At 34.6% G+C, this 25825-nt stretch overlaps 1 long non-coding RNA gene across 2 annotated transcripts; it reads left to right on the forward strand.

The window, feature by feature from the left end:
* Positions 1-1429: 1429 nt before the first annotated feature.
* Positions 1430-25046, forward strand: LOC134739298 (uncharacterized). Of its 2 annotated transcripts, XR_010125921.1 has the most exons (4): positions 1430-1463; positions 11971-12157; positions 20920-21039; positions 24979-25046. It is a non-coding gene; the product is annotated as an uncharacterized LOC134739298 (long non-coding RNA). The 2 variants fall into 2 exon arrangements; XR_010125918.1 differs by lacking the exon at positions 1430-1463 and having other exon boundaries at positions 11879-12157.
* The last annotated feature ends 779 nt before the right edge of the window (positions 25047-25825 follow it).

Genomic DNA, 25825 nt, shown 5'->3' on the forward strand with positions numbered 1-25825 from the left:
TTGATGTTTGTCTATGAGTAATATGTTCCTTTCTAGTTGCTTTCTGTGTGCTTTATTTATTTTTTTGCTTTTAGTCTTCAGAAGTTTAATTGTGCTTTGTCTTGGTGTGGATTACTTTGGGATTATCCCATTTGTAGCACAGTCAGGCTCTTGAATCTGTAGGGTTATATCTTTCATAGAATTTGAGAGATTTCACCGATTATTTATTCAAACATTTTTTAGTTCCACTCTCTCTCCTATCCTTCTGGAGCCTTTATGATATAAATGTTAGCTCTTTAGTTATTGTCTCATGAGACTGTGTTCATGATTCTTTCAGTCTATTTTTTCTCTGATGGTTTGTGTGGATTCTTTTTTCTCATTTCAATTGTGATTTTCCTCCTACCTGCTATGACAAGTGATTTTCAGTTGTATCTTGTACATTTTATGTTATGGGACTCTGGATCCAATGTAAGCTTCTTTTTTAGTAGGTAGTTCCCCTGTTGAAGTGTAGTGTGAGGGCCAGTTGGATATGTATGTTAAGCGTCACATCTACAGATAGGGAGTTTTGTTTCAGAAAGGTGGGTTAAAAGTGCAGCTCCCCCATGGCATTTATATTAAGGACCTGTATTGAAAAAGACGCAGGGAACTCAGCACTGTGTCTTCCTTTCTCAAGTTACAAGAGTACTAGGAAGTCCTTCTTTCTTCCACACTTCAGAGTTTTTCTATTCTTTGCTTTTTTATTGTTCTGGGATTGTTAGTTGTACAAGGGAGGATCTGGGAGGAATGTGGCTACTCCGTTCTAGTCGGATCCTTTTGAATTTTACTAGGCAAATATCAGAGTATGTGCATATCTTGCAATACAGCTTTTTAAATTAAAGCTTATTTATAAAAAAACACATATTTACATCTTAAAACACAGTAACACATTTTAAAGAAAGTTATCTAGAGATAAATCTCAAATTACATTTCAGAAACAATTACTAGAATGTCAAAATCACATGTAAACATTTTGCAAAGCACACTGACGGTTTACAAGGGAATTTGAATCAGATCTTGTTGGCACTTTGAGAGAGATTGTAGTAGATGGGCCACTTAGATGCAAAAATAAACATTTTTCTGAGATGTTATGGCAATGAGGTAGGAGCTTTCCTTTAAAGCGAAAGACTCGTTTTGTCTTATAGTATTATACAAAGAGAATGTGAATGTTAAAATTTGAAGTGCAAGCAAAGTGTTCTTTTAAGATTTTTCATCCTAAAACTACAACCACATCACTGAAGCTTTTCTGTTCAAAAGTTTTTGCAGCGGCACCAGAATGACAGAAGATCTGTATTGGGTTCTGCGTTGGATAGTTCCTGCCTCTTCACCTCACTTGTCTTCACTATCAACTTCCATAGCCAGTGAAAAATAATGAAATAATGGCAATCAACCCTCTTCTGCTCTTGGTATCTCAGCTTTTCCCAAGCCTTAACTCTCCACCTCAACTGGTAAGTTATAGTTTATTACAGGAAATTGCTATTTGATTGTAAATTTTCATATGCAGTTTTTCTAGTCAGTTTATTTATTGCTATGTGTTATTGGCCTTTCCATATCGTAAACAGAATGTTTATGGTGTGACATGTAAACTGTACATTTTACTGCATACAAAACGAATTTAACAACCACATTAATTGTTTGATGATTAGGAAAGGTTTTAAGCATTTTTACATTCAAACATGATCATTTATAAGTAAATGTTTTATTGCATTTAGAGAAAATTTAGAAAACCGGTTGTGTGTTTTGATTGAGGTATAATACATCTTATTTTTCCCATGTCTAATTATGGAGAATAGGTCATTATTCCCTATCATTCTGGTAAATATCCTCTCAGCATTTTTGGATTTTAGAATCAGATTTTTTACATGAAGTGGGAGATGCTTGCCTTCTAAAATAATATCTTGCAACAAAGCACTTGATAAAATATTACAAACTTTTAATTACAGAGCTAAGCTTATAAGTAGACAAGGTTTCAGAATATAATGGGAACTTTTATCCCTAGCTTTAAGGTAAAGTTGAAGCTCTGAGGGCCCATGAAGGGTGTTGTATTTTTTTTGCTTTGGCAGTGCCCTTGGTTTGTAGTCTTAGGGTTAAGGGATGCAGTGAACAGGAGGAAAGAGTTTGACTCAACGTGGCAGAGAATGCTTGTTGCCTGCCCAATGTACTTTGCCCATTAATCTTAATTACTGAACCCCAATTTTATTTTGGTGGCAGCGTGCCCAGCTACAGACTAACAGCCATTTTCCCAGAGGGAAGTAATGATGGGCGCATAAATTCTGGCCAGTGTGACACAAGTGGTAGGTATTGGGTGACTATCATATTACATCTCTTTATAGGAGTCAGCTGTTAGGAGAATATTTTTCCCTTGCTTTCTCTTCTTTCTGTCAGGAACAGGGAGCATGAGGTTGTATCCCTCATTTGCAATTAGTAGCCTTCATCATTAATGCTTTATCTTAAAGCTGGGAGTGTAAATGTAGAAGAAAACTGGGTTCATAACAGCTATGGAATCATCATGTCTGTCCTGCACTAACTGCTTTCAGATTATTTTTTCTGGTAGAAAATGAATCTATTTGTGTTATTTGTGTGTATGTATGTGTGTGTGTAAGCTACCACTATTTGGGGTTTGTTATTTATCACTGAATTTATTATTCATTGGTATAAATCTGAGATTCCTGCATAAACACAAGGCTCTCAGATTCAGGTAAAGGGAGGCCTAGAATCAAATAATCCTCTTTTTGACATAAGAGAATGAATGCCTGAAAATTTATCGTTTTCATACTATGGTCTGGCATTCATGAGCTGGGAACCCATGAATACTTGAAAGCACAAGTTTTCTCTCCCCTGAACACCTATCACTATGCTGGTCATTCTGTGAAATCCCAGATGAGGACAAAAACGTAAAGTGGTCCTTTCTACAAACAGATTCACAAATGGAAAAATAAATAAAAATGGCAATTAAGATGAAAAATAGGAACAGTTCAGAGGGAGATGGCCTGCTATGCATCTAATTGCAGATCTACATGAAATTAGAAAAACTGAGAAGAGGTCATTTTGAAAATATAGCAACAAGAATTTTCAGGAACCAATGGCATTATGACTGTTTGGATTTAGCAAGTCCAGTGGATGCCACATACCACAAATAACTGGAATTCACTCCTAAACAAATCAAAGAAAATTACTGAACAATTAAGAACCTTAGAAACACACAAACAGATTACCTTACAGAGTAAAGACAATTACCCTGATAGCTCAGTTCCAAAAAACAGTTTTGGAATTAAGGAGACAGTGCAAAAATACCTTAGTATTGCTGAAGAAAAATATTTGTTAAGTTAGAAGTGTGTATAAAGCTAAAGTATAAATCCAAGAGGTTGAAATAAAGACAACTCAGACAAACAGAAACTTACCAAAATAACTTCCAGTGGATGAACTTCAAGAAAGAAAAACATCGAGCTTAAAGGTAAATGGATAGCAAGAAAGAACAAGTAGGAAATACACTAACAAACAAGGGTAATTTCAACAAATATTGATTTTATTGAACAAATCCCTTCATACGTAATTTTTGCAATAAAACATGGAGGAAGTTAAATATTAAACAATAATGGTGGCTAGGCATGGTGGCTCATGCCTGTAATCTCAGCACTTTGGGACGCTGAGTCAGGTAGATCACTTAAGCCCAGGAGTTGGAGACCAGCCTGGCCAACACGGTGAAATCCCATCTCTACTAAAAATACAAAAAATTAGCTGGATGTGGTTTCTAGGCACCTGTAATCCAGCTACTAGGAAGGCCGAGGCATGAGAATAGCTTGAACCCAGGAGTCAGAGGTTGCTGTGAGCTGAAATGGCACCACTGCACTCCAGCCTGGGCAACAGAGTGATATTCCATCTCAAAACAAAACAAAACAAAAAAAACCCCAAACCAATAATAACATGTAAGATTAGGGTAGATAGTTATCAAAGTTAATATATCCTAAATTTCTTTAATTTTGACCTATTTGGGTAGATATATTGATTAACATACTATGTTAAGTGAAATATGAATGAAAATTCATTTGCAAGCATAAGATAGTGTTTAATTCAAACAGTTACTAGGAAAAGTTCAATTTAAATTATAAGGAAGGAGAAGCATGTAAGCATATAAAAAGTGCCACTAATATTAAACAAAAGAAGGTAATTCAAGTATATCCAGGTGGATCAGTAATCACAAAACATATAAATAAAATTAAACTGCTTTTTAAAATAGAGAGATGGTCAAATTGGTCAAGAAAACAAAAGCAAACTATGTTTTCAATAGATGTATTTAAAACATAACTTCACAAGAATAAAGTTAGAAAATGATGAGGAAAATATCTGACAAAGTAATTAATGCCTTAAAAACAGAAAATGGATATTTTTAGTTAAAAAACAATTATCATGGACAAAACAAGTCAGACCCTAATAGTAAATATTTCCATTCATGTAGAAAAATTTAAAATTCATAAATTTTGTGCATTTAGTACAATAAACATATAAATAGAATATTACATATGATTTAAATTTAACTTTTGAAAAATCAAGGTTAATGAAGAAATCATAAGAATTTGAGAAATATTTTATACTTAACAAAATTAAATATACTGTATCAAAACACCTAGAAGAAGTATATGTATAAACATATGTGTGTAAATCTAACAAAAAATTTTGGAGCCAAGGGCGGTGGCTTACACCTGTAATCCCAGCTTCTGGGGAGGCTAAGGAGCTGGGATCACTTGACACTAGGAGTTTTAGACCAGTCTAGGCAACATAGCCAGACCCTGTCTCTAAAAAAATAAAAATAAAAATAAATTAGCTGAGCATGGTTGCACACCCCTCTACTCCTAGCTCCTTGGGATGCTGAGATGGGATAATCACTTCAGCCCATGAGTTCAAGGCGGCAGTGAACTATGATTGTGCAAATGTACTCCACCCACAGGGTGACAGAGCGAGATCTTGTCTCAAAAAAATATGAAATTGTGGAAGACTTTTATAGAGAACCTAGAAAAATTCAACTGAAAACCATTAAATACGTCAAAATTTAATGAAGATCTATATTATGTTCACAACAGGAAGACACAGTAACTTAAGCTAGTGATCATTTTCAAATTGATGCATAGATTTATTTCCAGTCAAAATTCCAACATTTTCCTAAACATATAAAATATGTTACTAAAAATTTTTAAATACTTAAGTGCTTAGAAAAATAATTTATGATTAAAAAACTAATTATGTTTTACCTCGAAGTAAGATTAAAAAAACTTAAACCGAAGGGAAAACGATGAACTTACATGGTGGAGGAAGAATGTAAGCAGAATATATTCCAAATAATAGCTAATAGTATCCAGTATGTAATATACCATAGGCACTCAAATATTAATTGCTAATGATTACCTGAAAATTTCAGGATAATTTTAGATTCAGTTATTCTAAAATAGTTTTACTTAGTCATTAAATTTTTCAGTGGAAAGGGAAGAAAGGTATGTTTAATATTTCTTGAGATAAAATAGATAATTCTTTCCATTGTTCTTGTAAATGAACAAGCATGTAAATTAAAAAAACTTTATTTTCTAATATAGTTTATAAATGTTGTATCTTCTAATAAATGTGCAAACCATATTAAGCAGCTATATTATTCTAAGTACTTAGCACCTAATATTAAGAGAGAAACAATGAGATAAAGTTTGTTTAACATATATTCTTTTAAAATAACCTACATGAACTCAATCTTACTAGCAGGTGGGTACCTAGGAGGTCATACTAATAGTAATACTCAAATTTTCCTAAGATATTGCCCCATTGGCAGAGCGTAACCCTTCAGTCACCTAACAATGCCTGCCTTAGTTGTTTTTGATAGTTGCTAAGAAAAACCTGTCCTAATGGAGTCAATTACCATTTCTTCTACTTGGGTACCTAAATTGACAATGGCCTCTACCTCATATCCTTTGTGCCAGTAATGTCTCGGGGAGTATTCACTCCATGGTTACCGTAAAGCCTCAAAATGACAAATGGACCTAACAGTTTACAGCAAAAGAGAACTATACTATGTCCCATAAGACATTGAGAAGAATGATCACTCTTTTACAGTGGATGCAAATTGGAAGGCTAAGGCAATAGTCCCATTGTCGTTTGGACCACAATGGAGCCAAGAAGGTGAAGAGAAGTGAGTGGGTACTAATATCTGTGTCCTTGAGTCTTACAAAGTTCTTTGTAAAAAGAGCACCCAGAGATAAAATTCATTGATTTTATTTTAGAAACAGGGACTAGATCACCACTGTCCCCTCTTCTTAAAATTTGAACTTATTTTTGGCATAGCAATTGAGAACATTGAAAAATTATTATTAATCTAGCTAAGCTAATTATGCTATATTCATATGGCTAAACCATGGATTTTTAATGAGTACTATAAGTAAGATTACTATAAATTCCTTCTTAAGAATGAGGTGCCTAAGGCTCAAAAATTAAGGAGGCAGGATGCTCAGGATTCTACAAGTACATGGGTGTCACCTGGGTGAGAATGTCTCCTTAAATTTAGAACCCTTGCGCCAGGTTTGCTTCACGCTAGTCCTGACCCTAAGTGTCATAATGGAATATATATTCAACAAAGAGCTTATTGTAAACCAGGCTGAGACAGCAACTAATAAAAATAAAAGGATATTTGCAATCATTATTTTAAGTGAACTACACATCAACACTTTTCTAAGGCAAAGAAGGAAATAAAATAGAGTCATTTTCCAGATAACTTCATTTATATAGATGGTAAACCTGGAAAATGGAGGTTCCAAGCCTCTGATCTAATACAATTTATTTCTAGACATAAATATTTGGTTTATATATTTATTTCTTGTGAAATTTAAAGTCAGGAAATGTTTAAATTAAGCAAAGGGAGTCCAGTCATTATAAGTGAGAGACACAGGCTTGTGCCAGTGGTTGGACATTCACATGCTTTCAAGGACCAAGCAGTCCTATAAATCAGCCCTGCAGGCTAGAGAGGGATTACAGAGAACTGCAGAAGTCATGCCTAGCCTAATGACACTCAACTTCAAAGTTTGAATACTGTGCTGGAAAACAAAATAGTTCTAGTGATTTCAGATTTTGCTTTCCATGTCTACTCTTTTAAAACCTGCCTATAAGATATATTATTAAATGTTTGTATATTTTCTTAATTCAACCTCTCCTCCTCCACCTACACACATCAACCACAAAACAGCAATAAAAGCGAAAACAATAAAAACTCAGCCTTGCACCAGAGAACCTGAAATGATCCTAATTTGTGGCTTTTCTCCTGAAAGATGGAAGATAGGAAGGTGTTATTGACAACTTAATGTGGTTTTTTCAACAATGCCTAGCCAGTCACCCAGAAGGGCCTTGAAGGAATGAGAAAAATCTGTAGTTACGTGGGTGTGAGGACAGGTAAAGTCCAGAGGGAGGCCCTAATGGGATGCCACCAGAGTGTCATTAAGGACTAGAACAGCAAGAGGATAAGGCCAGTGGCTAACTGAAAGGAATTGTTTGGGAAAACAGAAAGGAAGACCAAGGAAGAAACATTTAGTTGGTTCCTTAAATAGTCTTTATTCTTTTTTCTAGAACTAGTTCAATGCATGCAGCCTTACTGTCAAGAATTTGTTTTCTTATTTCTGCAGTAACTATTTTTTCGTCAGAATAATTTGTCTGAAATAATACTAGCATGTCGCCACACCTAACATAATTTTTGTAACTAATTAATTCCATTGCTTACTGGAGCACAGTCAGCCTTGATGTAGTCATAACATTGTCTACAGGAAGGGCATGGATATTGTAGATATTTTTGTTTTTAAATGAATTGGTGATTAAAACATAAAAATAACCACACACATTTTTTTGTGCAAAACAAAACCTTTAATTGCTTTGTGTCAAGATCCATCACAAGAAACAAGATGGCAGTGAGCACCAATAAAATGATTATTTCTGCCATGGGTCCTTTTACTCAGTGGAAGAAGTGTGTTTCAGGGAGGATGCATTGAAAAGGCTTAATGCAATCATTTGAACATTTTGAAAGGGTTACTCAGAAATCAAACCACAATATCTTTCATTCCACCACCACTACCCTACATGCAGCATTTGGTAGCTTTAAATTCCTAATCTTCAGAGATCGTCAAAGATTGGATCCCATAAACTTCCTTCAGTAGCTCTTCTGAGCATTAATGCTCAGGCTGTGACTACATGTAGCTAAATCCAATAGAAAACTCATATTTATTCAGGAAATAAACCACTGTACATAGCCACGAATGCCAGTATCTCATTTAAAAATGTTCACTCTTAAAGTACTTGCATCTTGATATCAAAACTGTTATCTTATGAGAATGACTAGCGTTGTTCCTATATGAGAACAAGTACTGACTATCCTATCACTTACTATGACTCAACCGCCCCATTGAAAACTTCATTCCTCATTGGTTCCCTGGAGGCCAGAATTTCAAATAGCCTTTATAACATTTACTAAGAAGTGAGAATTTCAGCACATTCTGCATCATGCAATAGAACTTCATTTGAACCATTCTTCAATGTAAATATCATGTGCTATTTTTTTCTCAAAGTATTTTCTGATTCCAGTTTTTTCCCAAATTTCAGTAATTTGTTCATCCTTTTTTCAAAAATATTCTTTCCAAATTTGTAATTTATAAGGAATTCAGCTTAATTTATTGCATGTTAGTGCTGAAATTGAGGCACTCATGTGTGTGTGCATGTTTATCAGAGATGTGACTGCCTACTTTAAGTGCTTAAATTTATTTGACCTCAATATGCCCAGTTGGTAAAATAACTAGAATGAAAGATGAGAGATATTCGTGGATTTTTAATTTCATTTCTTAGAGTTAATAAATATGTGACTTTGTTTTTGTTTTGTTGAATTGCTTATGTTTTTGGTTTCACTAGCAGAATTAGAGTTACTTTCTTACACATTTTTATATTTACAGGAAGTTAAAATTAAACTACATTAATTATTTTAATTTATTCATTAAGCTGAAATTCACTGCACATTTTTTCCTTTTGTTTTGCATTTTGTAAATCACATGAATGTTTTAATTTTTTATCTGGTCAATTTTAATTTCCCTTGTGTTTTCTTCTACAGCTTTGAAGTTTAGAATGTCATGTTCTTGCATATGTTGGATAAACATTAATGTGTTTCAACTATTTTTATGTTAATTAATAATTTGAAATTTATTTTGGAATATGACATAATGTAAAGGTATAAATATATTTCTTCATAAATTGCTAATTAATAATTTCAACATTATTTACTGAATTATTCATCTCTTTTCCTTTAATTTCAAAAACTTCCTGTTATGCTTTAAATGTATCACCCATAAAGGATGTGTTGGAAACTGAATCCTCAATACAGCAGTATTGGGAGGTGGGACCTAAAGAGAGCTGACTTGGTTTATGAGCAGTCTGCCCTCCTGAATGGATTCATGTGGATTCATGCTGTTATCCAGGGAGTGTTTTTCGTACTGCAGGAATGGGTTTGTTGGAGCAAGTGTGCCCTCACCTCCACACACATACGTGTGCTATTTTCCTCTCTTGCTTTCTGCCATGAGATGACACAGCAAGAAGGCCCTCACAAGATGCCACCCTCTTGATCTTGGACTTCCTATTCTCCAGAATCGTGAGAAATAAATTTATGTTTATAAGTTACTCAGTCTGAGATTCTGCTGTAGCAGTTCAAAATGGACTAAGATAATTCTCTCATAAATATTAAATATATGTAACAAGGTTACATACAGCTTTCCCTGTGTTTTTGCCATGATTAGATGCCTGTTAGCTTTATGTTCCCTGCAACACACTGTACCTAGTTCCCTGTTCATCAGTGGTGCTGGTGATCACCCCATTTGTTGTTTCAGTTACTCACCCACCTTTAGTAAAATAGGATAGTTTCAAGAAGAAAATAATTTTTAAATTAAAAAATCTGTTACTATCATGTGCTGAGTGATCTAATAAATGTGATTACAGCAGATAGCCAGAAAGAGCAAATTCATTCTCTTGCCACTTACCTAGTGCAGAGCATTGAACTAGTATCAAGTTCATGAGCAGGAAGAAGGAGAAAGGCCAATTGGTTTGGGAGATTATTACAGGGGCATATTTCTAAGAAGAAAATAATCAGAAAAAAGCTACCAGAGGAAACACATTTATGTGGGTACTTTAAGTATGAGAAGGTGTTGGCAAATTGAATAAGGGTATGTAGTGAAAATTAAACAACAAAAAATGCATGAAATAAGAAAATGCACATTAAAAAATGTTTATATAATAGCCCTCATTGAAAAAAATATAGTGCTGTCAAGTTACTGGAATGTGTGAGGAAAATATATGCTATCCCTCACTGGAAAATAATAAATAGCTATGAACTTACCAGAATGTGTGAGGAATTCCTCACAGATAGAAAATAAATGTGATCAGAACAACAGAGAACAAGCAAAAAAGGAAACCAATCATAGGTCTAAAAATGTACAGAACACTGCTAGGGAGGTGGGAGTAGTTGCAGCAGCAATTGGAGGGAGACTGAGGACAATTGTCAGGATTACAGACTCAAGAGTAGCTGGGCAGATTGGCCTCACTCCCTATGCTGGACAGCTGGTGGAAACAGTGTTTGTTACTAGGCACAAGCAATGTCTGGAAATAGAAACAGAACAATGTTTTAAATAGCTACTGACTTCCAGGATCCACAGCATCCATAGCATCTGTGGACAGGTGAACAGCAATCCTCCAATAAAATAATGAGCAGTAAATTAACGATCAAGAGGAAATTAAGGACACCTGGCACCATGAAATAATTCACCATACTCAACACAAGGCAACATTAGTAAAAACAAAGTTATTACAGGAAAAAAAGGAAAACATTGGAAACTAAAATATAATGAATTACCAATTTCCTCAGAGGAAATTGGATGCATGATGGTGGAGTGAAAGAGGGTAAAGATAATAGAAAATAAAAATACTTTGAAAGGAAAAGAAATTTAAAATTTGATTATTAGACTGAAGTAGAGAAAGAGGGAAATCAGTAAGCAGAAAAAGAAGCCAAATGATTCCCCCAGAATTAAAAGCAAAAGGAGAATGGAAACTATGACCAAAAAAAACATTCAGAAGTAATGAGGATAGAAAAAAAAATCAAAAGCCTTTTAAATAGGCATTGCAGAAATCAGAGAGACATGAAAGAAAGCGAAAATCAAATAAAATGCAGGAATAATTATCAGAGCTTAAAACAAGAAAAACCTCATTTGAAGAAAGATGAATAAAAACAAGCTCATATCTGGTGTTATCTCAATGAAATTTCAAAAGGCCAAGAGCAAATAGAAAAGTCTGAAAGGAAGACGTGATAGGACAAAAATTATTACTTGTTTTTTTTTGTTTGTTTGTTTTCACCTTTCATTTCCACCTCATCATTAAGGATTTTGGCTTTGACTACTGTGGTATGCAGAATAATGACCCTCCACAGATGTCTGCCTCCTGACCCCCAATACTGTGAATCAGTTTCTTCATAAGGCAAAAGATACTTTGTAGGTGTCATTTAATGTAGAATCTTGAGGTAGGAAGACTATGCTCAATAATCCAGGTGAGCCCAATATAATCACAAGGATCCTCATAAGGGAAAGAGAGAGGCAGAGAAGGGCATGTGATAACAGAAGCAGAGGTTGGATATATGATTGCTGGCTTTTAATATGGAAGATGGTCATGAGCCAAAGAAGTTGACTAGCCTCCTGAAGCTGGAGAAGACAAGGAAGCAATACTTTCCTAGAGCCTCCAAAGGATTGCAGCCCTGCTAATTTATTTGTTTTAGCCCAGTTAGACTTCTGTCCTCCAGAACTGTAAAACAATAAATGCGTGTTGTTTAAGCCACTAGGTTTAGGGAAACTTTTTATAGCAATGATAGGCTATTAACACAAAATCTCAATGTCTACCTTTCCTCTGTTCTCACAGAGCTTGCTTTCTGCCTTTGAAGATTATCTGTTGGGCTTCCATGATAAATAGTCAAGAAAAGTGGAGGGAGAGTAAGAAAAAGCTTGTGGGATGCACCAAGCAAGGAATTTGGGGAAAAGTGGTGACAGCGTGTGTGAAAAGTTGCAAAAACAAGATGCAAGAGGAATGGAACAGAGTGAAAAAAGATGTAAGAGCATCAGGATTTTTTTAAGGGGTTTATCTTGTTTGGGATTCACTGAGCTTCCAGAATCTGTGAATTTATATGTTTCACCAATAGTGAGATGTTTTCAGCTATTATTTCTTTAAAATATTCCCCTAACACCACACTCTTTCTCCTCCCTTTCTGAAATTCCAATGTCACGGATGTGAGACACTTTGTTATTGTTGCACAGTCTCTGAAGATGTGTGTTATCTGTTTGTTTTCAGTTGTTTTTCACTCTAATTCAAATTGGGTAATGTCTATTGATCTGTCTTCAAATTCACTGATAATTTGCTCTATTATTTCCAGTCTTCTATTGTACTGAATATTTTTCCTTATTGTGCTTTTCTGTTATATAATTTCCATGCTTCTTATATAGTTTGTTTTCTTACTGATGCTTCCAGTTGTTTTACTGATTTCAAGAGTGTTTGTGTTTGCTTATTGTGGCACCTGTATCTGCCTTAAAACCTTTGGTCAGATAATTCCAACATCTGTGTCATCTTATTGTTGGCATCTGTTGGTTTTCCTTGTTAGTTATTTCTTGTATTTCACATATCCAGTCATTTTTAATTATATCCTGATCATTTTTGAATATAATTGGAAGTTGACTCAGTTAAGTAGATCACATATTCCAATCCCCATTTTGTGGTTCCAATGCCATGTCAATTTTCGAAGACTTGCAGGTCTGTTTGAATCTATCCCATGAATGTAATAATTCTTTAGTTCAATTCTCAACATCTTTGATATGATGAATAGGATAAGAGTCACACACGTGCAGCTGTGAGCAAATGTACAAATTCATAAACATCATTAGGCATGACTCACTATTGCTAGTTCCTTCCTTTCCACTATCTCCATGGCCGTTTCTCGTTCTTCAGGGTCTTGCCATAGGCCAGGAAGCTGGGGGTTTAATTACTGTACTCTGCTACACATGCTACATCTACACCTGTGCCTGGAGTCAAGTAAGGAAGAAGAGAAAGAAATAAAATAAAATGGTTTGCCTCATCCTCTTGGGGCTCTGAATGGAGAAGCAGGTTCCCATCTCTCGTTCTCTATTTTAGCTCCAAAGGCTGTCATTGCCACTGCCACTTCCTTGCCACTGCTACCTCATTGAACACAGAATTGCTTGGGTGTGGAGGGGCTTGGGAGTTGATTATACACTCTCTCCAAGCACTAAGAGTATCTTGTCTAGCTCCTCAAGCCAGAACTGGAGGATTTTCCTGGAGCAGTTTTGCACCAGTATGATCACTGATGTGTGATCACTTAAGGGTGTTTGGTACTTCATTTCAGCCCAGGGATACCAGAGGAAATAAAAATGGTAAACTCACCATGGTTTGAGGCATACTTTGAATTCCTGTCATCTCCTCAATCCTCCTTATTCATCCTCTGATGGTTGCTTCATGCATTCTGTCCAGGGTTTATAGTTATATTCTATAAGGTTATAGCTTGCATTCTATCCAGGGTTTATAGATATAGTGGAAGAGAAAGGTATGTTGTGCTTACTTCATCTGGAAGAACTCTAATTGTAATTTTTTTGTTTGTTTGTTTGTTTTTGGGATGGAGTCTCGCTCTGTCACCCAGGCTGGAGTGCAGTGGTGCAACCTCCACCTCCCAGGTTCACACCATTCTCCTGCCTCAGCCTCCCGAGTAGCTGGGACTACAGGCGCCCGCCACCCTGCCCGGCTAATTTTTTTTGTATTTTTAGTAGAGGCAGGGTTTCACTGTGTTAGCCAGGATGGTCTCTATCTCTGGACCTCCTGATCCACCCGCCTTGGCCTCCCAAAGTGCTGGGATTACAGGCGTGAACCACCAATTGTCACGTTTAATGCTATGTGTAGCTTTGTTGAAACTCAATATCTCTTGGGACTGAAATAGGCAAGTCACACCTTCAATAGGATTGTTATCTGTGGGGGCAAGACTGTTCCATGCTTTTTACCCAAAGATGTATCCTCGACTAAATTATCTCTGTAGAGGTAAGCCAAAAGCCCAGTTTTACCAATACTGCTAGGCAATTGGAACAATAGTGAAAATGATCAGGCCTTAATTTAATCTTCAAGCATAATGATATGGGAGTGATACCAGAAATCTAAAGATATAGCAAGGAAGTCACAGTTGTCAATTATCTCTCTTTTCTGTTGTGGGCATGCTGTCAGATAACACAACCTAGGGAGCAGTATGTGTTTATTAAATTGAAAATGACTGTCAAAAATAGGTTTCAGAAATAGAATTTTATCAGTTTCTTAAGAAGCTAGATTGCTTTTTGGATGATTATATAAGGATAATTAAAGAACAATCATACAATTTCAAAGGCTCTGCCTGTCTAAGAATGCATGCTTTGGAGATATGGTCATAACTGAAGGATTTACATTGCTCAGGCTTTGGAAATGCTGGACTAGACTATATCCTACAAGACCCTTATAGATTATTTTTTATTTTTTTAATTTTAATTACTTTATTTTTTTTTTCAAATAGAGACTAAGTCTCACTGTGTTGCTAGGCTGGTCTGAAACTCCTGGTCTCAAGTGATCCTCTACCCTCAACCTCCCAGTGCTAAGATTACAGGCATGCGTCACTGTAACCAGCCAAGACCTTTGTAGATTCTGTAAGAAAATATAGCACAGGATCCCAAGAGATGGACTCATCTGCAATTCCAACATCCCATGAGAATGGATAAATTGGAGATTGAGAAATCCTAGGAGTCAGAAATATAAGGGAGGGGTGTGCGTGCACGCACACACGCGTGTGTGTGTGAATCTATACAAGAAATTGGAATGGTAGTTTCTCTTTTTTTTTAACTTTTAAGTTCAGGGGTACAAATGCAGGTACATTACATAGGTCAATTTGTGTCATGGGAGATTGTTGTACAGATTATTTCATCACTCACATATTAGGCCTAGTACCCATTAGTTATTTTTCCTGATCCTCTCACTCCTCCACCCTCCACCCTCTGAAAGGTTTCAGTAAGTGTTGTTCCCCTCTGTGTGTTCACGTGTTCTCATCATTTAACTCCCACTTATAAGTGAGAATATGTGGTATTTGCTTTTCTGTTCCTGTGTTAGCTTGCTAAGGATAATGGCCTCCAGCTCCATCCACGTGGGGACATGCAAAAAACGTGATCTCATTCTTTTTTACAGCTGCATAGTAATCCATGGTATATATGTACCATACTTTCTTTATCCAGTCTATCATAGATGGGCATTTAGATTGATTCTGTATCTTTGTTATTGTGAATAGGACTGCAATGAACATACATGTGCATGTGTATTTATAATAGAATGATTTATATCCCTTTGGCTATATACCCAATAATAGGATTGCTGGTCGAATGGTTCAGCTATTGCGGAGCAGATAATGTGGCAGTTCCTCAAAGACCTAAAGAGGAATTGCCACATTGTCTTTATTGCCACATTGTCTCCCACTGTCTTTAGGTCTTTAGGTCTTTGAGGAATTGCCACACTGTCTCCCACTGCCTTTAGGTCTTTGGGGAATTGCCACACTGTCTTCCACGATGGATGAACTAATATACACTCCCAACAACAGTGTATAATTGTTCCTTTTTCTCCACAATCTCACCAGCATCTGTTATTTTTTGATATTTTAGTAATAGCCCTTCTGTCTGGTGTGAAACAATATCCCATTGTGGTTTTTATTTGCATTTCTGTAATGATCAATGATATTGAGCTTTTATTCATATGCTTATTTTTCACATGTATGTCTTCTTTCAAAAAGTGTCTGCTCATGTCCTTAGCCCACTTTTCTAATGGGGTCTTTGGTTTTTTCTTGTAAATTTGTTTAAGTTCTTTATAGATGCTGGATATTAGACCTTTGTGAGATCCATGGTTTGCAAAAATTTTCTCCCCTTCTGTGGGTTACCTGTTTACTCTGTTGATAGTTTCTTTAGCTATGCAGAAGCTCTTTAGTTTAATTAGAACCCATTTGTCAATTTTTGCTTTTGTTGCAATTGCTTTCACATCTTTGTCATGAAATCTTTGTGCATGCCTATGTCCTGAATGGTATTGTTTAGGTTGTCTTCCAGAGTTTTTATAATTTTGGGTTTTAAATTTAAGTCTTTAACCCATCTTGAGTTAATTTTTGTGTATGGTATAAGGAAGGGGTTCAATTGTAATCTTCTGCATATGGTTAGCCAGTTATTGAACAGAGAATCCTTTCCCATTGTTTGTTTTGGTTGAGTTTTTCGAAGATCAGATTGTTGTAGGTGTGTGGTCTTATTTCTGTATTTTCTATTCTGTTTTATTGGTCTATGTGTCTGTTTTTGTTCCAGCACCATGCTGTTTTGGTTACTGTAGCCCTGTAGTATAGTTTACAGTCAGGTAGCATGATGCCCCCAGCATTCTTCTTTTTGCTTAAGATTGCCTTGGCTCTTTGGGCTCCTTTTGGGTTCATATGTGTTTTAAAATAGACTTCTCTGGTTCTGAGAATATCAGTAGTAGCTTAATAGGAATAGTATTGAATCTATAAATTGCTTTGGGTGGTGTGGCCATTTTAACAATATTGAAACTTCCTATCCATGAGCATGGAATGTTTTTTTTAATTTGTCTGTGTCATTTCTGATTTCTTTGAGCAGTGGTTTGTAGTTCTTGTAGATATCTCTCAGCTCCCAAGTTAGTTGTATTCACAGGTATTTTATTCTTTTTGTGACTGGGAAAGGCAAAAACTGGCAAGGGGACTGGGAAAGAAAAACTTGAAATTTTAGTCTTTTATAACGGACTCTTTTCAATAAAAATGTATTTTTCATTGTAAAATAAAACATAAAGAGAAAACCATTTGGAAATAGATATTTGATTGAAAATATTTGTATATTACTAGGATTTGTTGATGGGTATTCTTTTTCATCTTATTCCATACATTTACTGTCACAAAAATATTTATTCTGGAATTATTTTTGGTAAAATGTTTGTTTTCTTGTTATCCCTAAAATAAAATAAAATTGCATCCTATATACATTACTCTGAAAACTATTTTTATCACTTAGCTCTGTCTCAATAATATACCTTCATATTGATAGACATAGGTACAATTTATTCAGGGGGTAATTCTAACATTTCTTAAATTATTTTATATTTAATGAATGTTAGAATTATTCCCTGTTTCTAAGGAGATTTTTTATTAGTATTCATCTTTGACTTGTCACATGAAAACTATAAATTTTTTTAAGAACTGTACTCAAAATACTTAAAAATGTTAAAATATTTCAATAACAGCATTTAAATATCTTTAATATATCACCTGCACTATAATTAATTTCTCATTTTTCTTATATTTTCAGATCTTTACTTCATATAATATCAACCATATTATTGCTCTCTATTAGTTTAGGTATATTCTGAAAATACAATATTGGTAATGGATTATGGAACAAGAAAAGCACAGCTTTTTGAAATGGGTTTTCTCACAAATTGTCAAATTAGTAATAGCTGTTTTTGCAATTTAAATTCTTTGTTTTCATATATTTTGGTGAGAAACATATAAATATACATTATTTTGAAGATATTAGTAACCCATGTTATTGTGATCAGATAAAGCTACCTAGTTTTCAAGTTAACCTAGCTGGGCCTAATTGTTGCTACCAACTTTGTGATTTACTACAATAAGCTAGGCTTCATCCAAAGTAATGCTGAACCACTGATCATCAAACTGAATATTTATACCCAATTTAGTTAATTTGTTCAGCAATCTTGAGAATTTCTGCTGTAAAAAGAAGTTGTATAATATATATATTATATCTTTACAACTTAACAATTTATAGTAGTAAAAAACTTACTCAAAAATTACTTAAAACACTTATCTTCTTATTTCTGGAATTTAAAAAAGTTAACTCACAGGATTATTATCAAAATAAGATATTATTAAAGAACTATTATAAAGTGATATATCTTAAGATGCCTGATTCTAAGATAAATAATACTTTTTTCTAAATTTGAAATTGATAAGCCATAGCATATATGGTTTTTAACTGAATAATCTCCATTTATTGCAAAATGGAAAAAATTGGAAAATTATGTGTATGATCAAATACACAATAGACTTATGTGAAGAAACAAAAAGTTATTTCAAGTATCCAGATACAATGCAATAATGAATATTTTACAGATTTTAGGCTTTAGAGTAATTTTCAAAAGAATTTAAAATTTGGAACTTTTCATTGCATTTGGCAAATGCAACAAAATATTCAAAGAAATTTAATAGTAAATATGTAAATAAATTTATATTGAACCTCTAGCCAACTTACATCATTGAATAGACTTATTTTTGGAATAAGTCTTCAAATTGTCATCGAAAATAAAGTTTAATGTTTATCCCATAAATCTTTTTCTGCTTAGTTTGCAATAGAATTTAAAATCTTCTCTAAAATTACAGTTTATCATCATTCTATAGCTTATATAAAACAAGTTACAACTTCTTTATTGTGACCATAAGTAAGTGAAAATAAAAGAAACTGAAATTCATCTAAAAAGAAATACAGATTATAACATAACAATATATATTGCTAATGTTGTAGTTCAATTTAATTTAAGGATCATGCATTTATATAAATAGACAACTAGAGATGATAATAAGGTATTTTTCCATAGAAAATCTATTCATAGCAATACACAATGCAAAATAGAAGGTGACTCTAATGGTGGCATACTATGTAATTCTCATTTAATTGAAACCATTCAAATAAGGATGGCCCTGAAAAGGAACTTTTGAAGATATTGGTTAATGAACATGTTAGTTAGTGAACCCAGTTCACTCCAAGACTGCATAATCTGTAACTGTCTTGGTGAAAAAGAATAAGGTCAGTCTTTGCAATTATGATTCTTATTCTCCCATTCCCTATTGTGATGTGACTAAATCTCTATCATACTTTACTTCAAAATATCTTTAGGTAATTACAACAACAGCAACAACAACAACACACTCAAATATTTAATATTTTGCATCAGCATGTTAGTGGTTCCCAAGACCATTCCCAGTTATGTTGATTCACTAGGAAGACTCACAAGAATTAGCATACGGTTGTACCCTTAGCTATGATTTGTAAGCTTTATTGACATATAATTGATAGACATTTGATGAGTATAGACATATGCATACATTGTGTTGTGCCATCACCGTGATCAAGGTACCAAATATATTTATCACTTCCCCAAATTTTCTTGTGTTCTTTTGTGTTCATGTGTGTCTGTTAAGAACACTTATGATAAGATCTGTCTTTTGAATATGTATTACAGTGTACAATACTGTGTGTTAATCGTAAGTCCCATGTTGCACAACAGGTCTCTGGGACTCATGCAGGTCACTGTTGTTGGGAATGGAGTTTCCTCAAAAAATTAAAAATGGAACTACCATGTGACTCAGCAATCCTACTTCTAAGTATACATTCAAAAGAATTAAAATCAGGATTTCAAAGAGATATCTGCACTCCCATTTTCTTTGCAGTATTATTCACCATAGCTAAAATATAGAAACAACCTAAGATCCCATTGACTCCTAAATGAATAAAGAAAATCTGATACATACATACAATGGAATTTTGCTCAGTCTCAGCAAAGAAAGAAATCTTACCATTTACCACAACGTGGTCAAACCTTGAAGACATTATATTAAGTGAAATAAGCCAGACACAGCTATGATGTATTACAGCAAAAAGAATGAAAGAATATCAACAAAAGAAAATGGAACATGGGGTGAAGTTTGGAGGAAACAAAGTGCAAGGTGCCAAGAGTCATTTCCTAGTACATAGATGTGACTAATTTTTCCAGCAATGAGTTGTGACAACTTGTGTGAAATGTCATCTACCAAGGAAGCACACTAGAAATTCAGTGCCCAGGGAGTTTCTTCAGGGATGGGTTTGTGGGGATACCTCTCTCTATCATATATTAAGTTTCTAGCTTCCAAGTAGGAAAGCAGGTGTTCAATATAAGTTATATTGTATGCACAAGCTGTTTAGGAACATTGAGACACTCTTTATTCTTATTTAAAAATGCACAGAACTTTGACACATGTGGAAACACTCTTGAAATCCATGTTTTTAACTGCCAACCAAGAGGCAGCAATGCAAGCAAGCCTTTCTAAGGATATTTTCAGAGTTGCTGTGTTAACTGTTTTCTGTGTAATATGATATAGTAATTAAATTTAATGGGGATTATGTTGGGAATATAATAAGTCAACATTTTCTGTCTTACCATTTTTAAAATAATAGGATAATCTTACAAAATACTAGGCAAAACCAGAATAAAAATGAAGTTATGTTTGGGAATCAATAGAGACAAATAAGGTAATATCATGAATATAGGGTCACATTAGAAAAAAGGCTTTTACATTTTAGTATAATAATTATATTATGTCACAAACTGTTTTAAATGTATTTTAAATATATCAAAAAGACTGCACAGTTTGAGAAATGCTAATATAAACAGTGACATTAAATACGCTATGCATTCTATTTTTACAAAATTATTTGATAGAAGTACAAATGTGAGAAAAAAGTATGACATTTCTCACGTGTCAGTTTTTGTATTTATTAAAATCCATTTATAATTTAAAAACGAATTGAGCAACTAAGGGAGGGTAACTGTAAGTCATTATCCATCTGGATATAGCTCACATACTTACCATCAGGTCATTTTTGGCCTAAATTTACTTTCTGTTGACTCTGCCACTTCTCAGTGAAGGTGTTTGTTCATTGTTTCTTTGGTCTGATTTGATTATGAGGTGTATGTGGTTGATAGTATTATTTGCAGACTCTGAAGATAAGTAGAAGGATGCTTTCCTGTGGAGAGTGATTCAACTTGATGTGCCCAGAGCCTAAATAACTTCAGATGTGGACCCCAACTATCCCCTGCCAACTCTTCATTTTGTATGTGAGTGCCAGTTTCAAGTTCTCCCTTACTAATGTGGGAAAAAGCCCCATGGCCCCAGAGCAATACTGACTGTATTTCTGTCCACATAACTGACTTCTGTTTGCTTTCAGTGCTCACCACTTAGGTTCAAGCTCATGCTTTTAATCTCTCTCTCTCTCTCTCTTTTGATTTGTAGTGTTTTCTATTATATCCTACAGTCTAGAAATGAAGTATAATTTGTGTTTTATGCAGGTTTTAGGTAGCAGGAATGCCCCCAGAGAATTTAACCTACTCTGTTGATGGAAACAGTACTCCACAGCACTTTGATGCTTAATATTCAGTGAATGGTGGCTAATACTGTATCATGGAATTATAATACAAAGAAAATTATTGTGGAAAAATAACATCCATTTACCACCTTCTCATTCCATAAACATTAATGGTGTTTACTGAGTGCCAAGCACGATACTCAGTACTGAGGCTTCAGAGGGGAAGAAGTAATAGTCCCTACTCTTAAGGACCAATGCATAGTGAAGGTACAGACCAACTTGTAGGGGAATAAATTATAGTACAATGTTATATATACGAAATTATGTGAAAACAGGATACATGAGTCCAACATGACGTTATGTTTTCATCAAATTCTCATATCGTATTCTAACAGCATCCTGAAAACTATCTTCCCCAAATTCTTGCAGTTGTCCAAGGCCATTTAAATATTAATCTGTCCAGATAGAAGTGGGCCACTCCAAGGTTAAAGCTGTGAAATCTGCTGTGCCATCCTCCAGTTTCTCTCTTCCTCTGCAGTGGCAATATGGAAGTCTCTTGTGGGGTCACAAGCTCAAAATAGCATGGGTGTCATATTGTGGAGCAGTGCCCTGGGCCATAACCATGATTTACTATGGGGTTTCTGAAAGTAGGCAAACCACTGAGATGTTACATTTGTTTATTAAATATAGCATAACATGGACTATGCTACCAATAAAATATGGAGAGAGCACAGAAAATGGAATTGACTTTGTTTGGTAGGGGCCAGGACGGATTTCTGGAAGAGTATTGTCCACAGGTTGACATAGAGAAGACCAGGTGCAGACATTAAGGTGTGAAGATAATTCGAATATTGGGGAAACTATGAATAATTGTAGAGACAATTACTGTAGATGAAAGAAAAGAATATTAAGAAGAAGCTGATCCTAGTACAGAATATTCTATAACAATGTCTAAGAGTTCGGGGCTGTAAGTAATAGAAATGGACTCTAGCTAATTTAAGTTTTTTTAAAAAATCAACTGGATAAGTGCTTAGGTGGAAAACAGGATCTACAGAACCAAGCTTGGAGAACTGATGTAACCAAAAGATTTTGGTGCAGGAACCACTTCCAAGGTTGCCCAGCATAGGCAGTCTGACACCTCTCCCCCTACTTGGCAGCTTCCCCAAACACCCCTATTCTTCACCCTAGATTTTGAGGCTCCTGACACTGGAGTGATGCTTTGAGATAAATTGCATATTCTTTGTAAATTTACTAAATATTTGCCCAGTGCTTCAATCCTTTTCTAAAAGTGTTGTCTGAGCTTAAGTAACGTGCCCCTATTTGCTGCCAGGATACAGCGTTTCCCATAGGAGAAGGCAGGGTTTGCACATAGGATAGACAAAACAATAACAACAACAACAAAACAAACAAACCGTCCTCTAATAAGCTGCACAAGATTTGATCCCATCTTATGTCATTTCTCTCCTTTCTCTCTGTATGACAAATACTGCAACATTCTTTTATTTCTTCAAACAAGGCCCACTCAAATCTACACACACTTCACTTACTGTTCCCTTTTCATGAAATTCTTTTCCTTCCTTTATATTACCTTTTTAGTGACTCAGCTGTCACCTTGATAGGTCAATCTTTCTTATAAATCCTGTATAATTTCACCTAAACTCCCTAGACAATCTATATATGATTGATTTATCAATTTATGGCCCTTGTTAATATTTAAAGTGATATGCATTTTGTTTGGTTATAGGATCATTATTTTTGTGCCAGGAAACCCTGAGAAAGCAGATGTTTCTTTTTGAGTACGAGTATCCCAAATCCTTGGGCACCATGTGGCCCATATTCTGTGCTCTGTATATACCCATTGGATTAAAGATTGGGAAGTAGCAACTCTACTTAACATGAAAAGCTTCCTGATTATTTGATAGAAATAATTTTCATGTAAGTCTAAAAAGCAGATCCAAAATTGTAGTTTGAGGAATGTTTATGGTAATAAGAAAAACTAACATGAAATCACAAAAAGTAATGACTATTATTTTTTCTCCCTTGGAAAAATAATTGCTGATCATCAAGCAGATGTACCTCACTTCATGAAGCAAATCTAGTTTAAATTACTTTTTTTTCTGCTGATTTCAAGGCTTTTTCCTCAAAGGTGCCAATTTTTATTATTTTAATGTCAATTTCCAAGCCTCAGTGAAATTCCTTATCTTAAAGTAGCACACTAGATTCCTATGTAACTAAAAAAACTTTGACCTAATAGAATAATTCTAACTCCTATTTTTTTCATGTCCAAATCAGGCAAATTTCTTTGAGAATTAAAATTTTATTATTTAATGATTTTTAGCCTGTGTTGCAATTTCCTGTCCCTTTTACACTGTTCCATAATTTATGAAGGATTTTATTCTCCTTAAGAGAATCATCATTTCTACCTCACTGGAAGTCATCTTACCATTGAAAGGTGAATCTTAACATTGAAATAGGAAGCAATTGTTTCCTTTCTGGTGGTGTAAAATCAATGGCATGTTTTCAATTAATTATGCATTCAACTTGAATAAAATCCACAGAATAATTGAATTAATTTGAAATAGAGATGAATTAAAGAGTGATTCAGTGAATTTGTTCTTTGTTGTATGAAAAAAAATGCATAATGTTTAAATAGCATGGAAAAAATTGCCGGTATGTCGGGTCTCCACTAGTACAGATGGCTACGTGTAAACTGGTCATAGTTCCAGCATAGTAGCCAATGTCTTCTGGTAAAAAAAATAATAATTAAAAACCACATTATTTTTCAATATATGTTGAGTTATTAATAGAATTTCTAAAAGCCAATAATAAAGTAATGGTTTCAGAAATATAATCTTGTTACCTATATATGAGTTATTTTATCATACAAATGTACACCCTTAATTCTACCTAAAATAAATTTCTTAATTAGAAATACAGTAATATAGAAGGCTCAAATAAAAGGAAAGACATCCCGTATCCATAGATTGGAACATTTAATATTACTAAGGTGTGAAAGCAACTTAAAGTACAAGTAAAATGCAATCCCTACCAAAGTTTAAACAACTCTTTTTTTTGGATAATATTAAGAGCAAATTCTCAAATTCATGTGATATTGTAAGTGAGTCCAAATAGCCAAAATGACATAGAAAACAACAAAGGTGAAGGACTCACAGTTTTTTATTTCAAAACTACTATAAATCTATAGTAATTAAAACAGTGTGGTGTGGGCATAAAGATAAACATAGAGACTAATGGAATAGAACTGAGAATCCAGAACTAAAACCAGACATCTTTGTTTAATTGATTTTCAAAAAAAGAGCCAAGACCATTCAAGAGGAAAAAATTGTCTCTTAAACAAATGATGCAGGGACAAGTGTATTTCTGCAAGGAAAAGAATAAGTTGAAATGCTTTTATTTCATACCATGTACAAAAAATAACTTAAAATAGATCAAAGGCCTAAATATAAGAGTGGGAACCATGAAACTATTCATGGGGATAAAGAATAAAACATGGGGATAAATCTTCATGAATATCTATTTGGCAATAAAATCTGAGCTGTGACACCAAAAGCATGATCAACAAGAAAAAAATTTGACTTTATCAAAATTAACTTTAAAAATTTTGTTTCATGAGCAACAAAAGAAAAAACTGACTTTATCAAAATTAACAAGTTTTGTTTTTCCACTCCAGAACATGGAAAATAATCTTAATGAGTCACAAGAAACATAGGATTGAAGCAAATAATATCACAGAAGAAGGTAAGATAACCAGAAACACAGGAAACGTAGATACATTCCAGATTTGGATTATTAATATTGTATATGTAGTGGGATGGTATCTTACCATGAAGGTTCTGAAGCCAGCATGTTGGTGAACTTGACATATAGTCAAATTTACCTTCTAAAATCCTCTCTTTATTTTCCTGAAAATACAATATACATGATGTACATGGCTGTGTAGCTGAAAATACATTTTTTACAACAGTAGTATTCCATGCAGCAAAGTGAGGTGCCCACAATATGAGAGATGTGTGGTTATAAGGGCCTGGAGAAGGGACTCTCAATCTTTATTGGGCATCAGAATCTCCTGGAAAGCTGGTTGGGCTCAGCCACTCTGATTCAGTAGGTTGGAGGTATAACCTGAGATCTTACATTTCTAACAGGGTCCTAGGCAATACTAATGCTATTGGTCCAGGGACCACACTTTCAGAACACTGACCTAGGTACTAGCATGTTGAAACACCCTGAAGATCTGCACTTGGTGTGGCGATTCAGTTACTGCTTGCTTACCTCGTCTCCTGTCCCCCCGTTCCATCTCCTGGAAAACACCCATATTTTCCTTAATGAATTTCACATTTTCTCTATTTAGAGCCCTGAGATTTTGGTGGTATTAATGCTCCTCCAAATTCTGAGGTTTAGTAGAGGTTAGCATAAGCCCATCAGTGCCATCTCTTCCTCCTCCTATAGCGACTGAAAGGGAGAAGTACAGTGGGAAGCCTGCAATTAACCAGCAAACGCTATTCTGCATGACAGTAATT

This window comes from Pongo pygmaeus, chromosome 3 (assembly GCF_028885625.2).
Source record: "Pongo pygmaeus isolate AG05252 chromosome 3, NHGRI_mPonPyg2-v2.0_pri, whole genome shotgun sequence".
NCBI lineage: Eukaryota > Metazoa > Chordata > Mammalia > Primates > Hominidae > Pongo > Pongo pygmaeus.